This window comes from Vigna unguiculata, chromosome 11 (genome assembly GCF_037176805.1).
Source record: "Vigna unguiculata cultivar grain cowpea cultivar isolate G323 ecotype 2 chromosome 11, ASM3717680v1, whole genome shotgun sequence".
NCBI classification, from domain to species: Eukaryota; Viridiplantae; Streptophyta; class Magnoliopsida; order Fabales; family Fabaceae; genus Vigna; species Vigna unguiculata.
Genome location: NC_140802.1, coordinates 35,611,222 through 35,616,514, shown reverse-complemented (window position 1 = coordinate 35,616,514; position 5,293 = coordinate 35,611,222). Strand labels below are relative to the sequence as shown.

Genomic DNA, 5,293 nt, shown 5'->3' with positions numbered 1-5,293 from the left:
AGTACAGATCATTCAACTTATAAAAATTTGCATGTTCACGGGCTATACGGAAACTTCTGGTTTCGATCATGGAGTCTTCAAATTCAACCATAATATAGTTCCCTACCGGATCCCGAAAATAGTTGGTGCCCATTAAAAACTTTTCTCCCCAGTAATGGAAGAACGTTTCGTCAAACTGAACAAATTCCTAAAGAAGAAACTCAAAATCAAAGAAAGTCACGATTTTTATTCATGTTTCTCATCAAAAAGTTGAAAACTTTGTTAAAGGTTCAACCTTTTCCAAGATTCTAACAATAAGAGAAGGTTGGTAGACAAGTATTCAAACATAAGTTCATTGCTTACCCATTCGGGATACACCAACGTCATGGAAGTCTGGAACCAATTTTTGAAGGAATACCGTGTGGCAGAAGACTTCTCCTTGCGATCTGAAATCCTCATTGCAGAAGATGAAGGGTGAGTTCGAAAGATATTTAGGAAAAATGCAAAGTTAAGAGTATGTATAAATGGGAACCATCGTGACGATTTGTGAAAATGGAACCTTCTACGATAACACTTTTCATTTAAATATTTAAGTTAACGTTAGATAATTTTTCAAGAAATGAAAACTTAATTAATCGATGTTGACATTTGGATAAAGTACATTCGGAATGACTTTTAGAAGTTGAACTGTCCCCATGCTATACAATCAATCAATTCTATAATAAAGGATCAAATAAAATAAAATGAATAAGAAGATTTAATTTGGCGCGAATTATTCATGCACCCGAAAAAAAAAAAGATATTTACAGAGTTTTTGTTTTGAAGCTTGCAAGAGGGGAAAAGTAATAACACAAAACAAACACTACATTATGATAGCTCTAAAGGAGAATGCAGTTCAGAACTGAAGTACATGAAGTTTGAGGTATTATAAACATCTTTTATTACTACAAGATCATACGCATATTCAATAACATCTATGACATAGTACTTTGAATGTTTTGTTTTTGCTGGAAGTTCTTCATCTTATCATTTCATTGTGAAATTGCTTCTAAAATATTATTTTATTAATGATAATAAATAACGTTTTATGTGCTGGTAGAAATTTTGAAGTGCTGATTTCCAGCTTCAATGTCTTTTTAGACTTAGAGATTCATATGGTACCTGAATGTCTCCAATTTTTTTCTTTCAGTGACCAAATTTATTGTCATACTAGATAAGATGAATGATCCGAAATCTCAATCAGATCTTCCATGCTCAAATGCAAGACTGAAAAGAAAATTGATTCTTAAGGAAAATAAAATCAAATGTGGAGAAAGGAGTCAAAGTGTTAGTCTTTATAAAGACCAGCGTATCAAAAGGAATTGCACCCCACTATCTGATATAACAATGATGAATTTCCTGAATCAGGACATTCCAACAAATAATGATTTGCTAGGATACTATAATGGTCAAGCACACCTGGAAAAAACTAATGCAAGGACTTCCAGATGCTTTCATCAGACTTCTCATCGTCAAAATCTACTTCAGAGGTTTGAAGTTACTACAGAAATGTCATTAGGGTTTCATTCTTCTTCAACAGAGCAATCATCTTGCCAGTCAGTGGGAAATAACTCTACAATATTTGAAAGTGAAGATGTAACCAATGAAAATATATTTTCAAGTTTATCTTGCTAAATTTGTACTTATAAAACTTATACATTGTAGATTTTTTTGTACTACTTTGAGTAAAAAAATATTTGTTTCAGATTCAGCCCCTTATGATTATCAAGTTATGGATGATGAATGTATTGAAGAGGATAACGACAATGCACGGATAACTAATCCAAGATAAGATTAAATTGAGTACTTAATGTTTTTATTGCATGTGCATTGAAGGACTTTTACTAAGGATATACTTTATTAAACACAATGTATGCAGATATTGGTGACCCAGTTTTCATATGCAAGGAATGCAAGGCGTATACGTGGTACGACGAAAGGATTAACAAGGGCAGAAGATCCGTGAATCCTACCTTCCATATGTGTTGCGACAATTCTAGAAGACCCACCAATTCTTTTGCAACGTCTTTTATTTGCTAATGATTCAAAGGAGAGCCAGAATTATCAAACTCATATTAGAAGATACAATATGATGTTTACATTTACATCACCCGGTGAAAAAGTTGACACAACATTTAACAGTGGAAAAGGACCCCCTAATCTACGAATTCAAGGTCAATCTTGTCACCGAATAGGTAGCCTTTTGTCAGTACCCGGAGGACTTCCAAAATTTGCACAACTTTACATTTACGACACTGAAAATGAAGTTCAAAATAGAATGGAAAGTTTAAGGTACATGAACACTTCTTCTTTTGAAAGAAAAAATGCAGCAGAACAAGTCTTATTCAACTGTTACCTTTTGCAGGAATCAAGATAATATTGATTTGGAACTTGTGAACAAAATAAAGAAGATGCTCGATGAATGCAATGTTCATGCCAAATCTTTTAGAATGGCAAGGGACAGATATAGAGACCAGCCATTTGATGACTTGAAATTGAGACTTATTTCAGATAGGACAAAAGATGGAAGGATATATAATGTCCCCAATGTTTCAGAAGTTGCGGCTCTTATAGTTGATGATGTAGATACAGCTTCAGGTAGAGACATCATAATGGAAAAGCAATCGAGGAAATTACAAAGAATTAATGAGTTGCACACGAGTTATTTAGGATTTCAATATCCTTTACTTTTTCCATATGGGGAGGATGGTTATAGACATGATGTTAGTCATCATGATAAACCAGGAATTAATAGGAAAAGGAACAGACTAACAATTAGGGAGTGGTTTTGCTTCAGGTTGCAAACAAGACAGTCAGAAGCATTAACTTTGCTTAAATCTAGAAGACTTTTTCAACAATTCATTGTTGATGGATACACAATGATGGAATCTGAAAGATTGTCATTTATTAAATTTAATCAAAGCAAGTTAAGGGTTGATAAATATAATAACCTCTGTTAAGCTTCTAGCAGCTCACAAACTCAAGAGTCAGAACAAGGGAAAAGGGTTGTTCTTCCTTCATCTTTTGTTGGTAGTAGAAGATTCATGGACCAATTATATTTTGATGGAATGACAATTTGTAGTTTCATGGGATTTCCAGATCTCTTTATAACTTTCACATGCAATCCTAAATGGTCGGAAATTAGTAGAGCACTGTCAAAGTTAAAGCTATCTTCAACAGATCGTCCAGATATAGTTTCAAGGGTTTTCAAAATTAAGTTTGAACAACTTCTTACAGACTTAACTAAAAATCACTTATTGGGCAAAACTATTGCATGTAAGTCATCCACTTATCATAGTGTCTGTAATATTATGCGCTGAAAGTAATCCTTTGCTGTTTAATTTGTATTTATGTATACAATAGAATTTCAGAAGCGCGGTCTACCTCATGCCCACTTGCTGATCTTTCTACATCCCAGCAGCAAGTACCCAACTCCTGACGATATTGACAAAGTCATCTCTGTTGAAATACCGTGTCCAATAAATAATCCAGAATTATATCAATGTGTTGAAGATCACATGAGTCATGGTCCTTGTGGAACGGTAAACAGATCATTACCTTGCATGAAGAATGGGAAATGCTCACGCCAATATCCAAAAAGATTTCAAACAACAACTACAGTTTCTGAAGATGGTTATCCTCATTATCATAGAAGGAACGATTCATCAACTGTGTCTTAAAGTGATATTTCCCTAGATAATCGTTCTGTAGTTCCTTATAACCCACAATTGTTGTTAAAGTACCAAGCACATATCAATGTTGAATGGTGTAATCGTAGTACTTCTATCAAGTACTTATTCAAATATATCAACAAAGGTTATGACAAAATTACAGTTGTCATAGTTCCAGAACAGAACGAATCTTTTTTGACGAAACAACCAATGAATGAAATTAAACAATATCTTGATTGCAGATATGTATCTCCCTGTGAAGCATGTTGGAGAATATTTTTGTTTCCAATCCATGGACGAAATCCAGCAGTAGAAAGACTATTTTTCCATCTTGCAAGAGAACAAGCAGTATACTTTAAAGGAAAAGCAACAGTTTCGGAATCAATGTTTATAGGTTGGATGAAATGTAACAAGAAATACCCAGAAGCTAGGGATCTAACATATGCTGAATTTGTTTCCAAGTTTGTCTATGTCAAGAAAGATAGATATTGGAAGCCAAGGAAGATGGAAAATACTATCGGAAGACTTATTTGGGTACCTCCAAGTACTGGTGAAGTTTTTTATCTTAGGAGAATGCTAACTCATGTAAAAGGTCCAACATCATACGTAGATATTCGAACAGTTAACAATGTCACGTATTCTACATTTAGAGAAGCTTGCTTAGCTTTGGGTATTTTAGCAAATGACTCAGAATATGTTGAAGCTATAAAAGAAGCCAAAGATTGGAGTTCCGGAATATATCTAAGGAAACTGTTTGTTACTATATTGCTGTCAAATAGTGTTAATCGACCAGAGGAACTATGGAACAAAACATGGGAATGACTGTCAGATGGAATTCTCTACAGAGAAAGAAATATATCAAGAAATCCAGGTTATGTAACTATATAGTACTTGTCATTTATATAGTGTACAAGTACAAAGACATGTTAATTATTGTTTTGTATGCAGATCTAAACATTGGAGTGGAAATGCTGCAAAATCTAACTTTAGTGGAGTTAGAAAAACTTTTCGAAGCAAATAGAAGCAGTTTGAAATTCCTCCCAACAATGTCATACCCAAACGGTTTTTTAACAAAAAATTGTGGAAATAGACTGATATATGCAAAACTCAATTATGACATTGCAGAGCAACGAAATTTATTTCAATCAAACTTGAAATCAATGACAGATTTGGATTTATTATTATTTGCTATTGTTGCATTTTAGATTAAGTACCCACTTTGAATAACAATTACATTACAGAGGAGCAGAAAAAAATATTTTACAAGATCAACCAGGTTGTTCTAAACAAAAAAGGAGGTGTATACTTTCTCTATGGATATGGAGAAACATGAAAAACCTTCATGTGGAAAACACTGTCAGCATCATTACGTTCTGAAGGTAAAGTTGTACTAACAATTGCTTCAAGTGGAATTGCTTCTCTTATATTACCAGGGGGAAGAACAACACATTCTAAATTCAAGATACCAGTACCAACACTAGAAAATTCAGTTTGTAACATTGAACAAGGATCTGAAGCATCTGAACTGTTAAAGAGAGCCGAACTTATTATTTGGGATGAAGCTCCAATGACACACAAATTTTGTTTTGAAGCTTTGGATAGAA

At 33.6% G+C, this 5,293-nt stretch overlaps 1 pseudogene; it reads left to right on the top strand.

Annotated features, from left to right (window-relative positions):
* The first annotated feature begins 364 nt into the window (after positions 1-364).
* On the top strand, positions 365-4,577 carry LOC114182274 (uncharacterized; annotated as a pseudogene).
* The last annotated feature ends 716 nt before the right edge of the window (positions 4,578-5,293 follow it).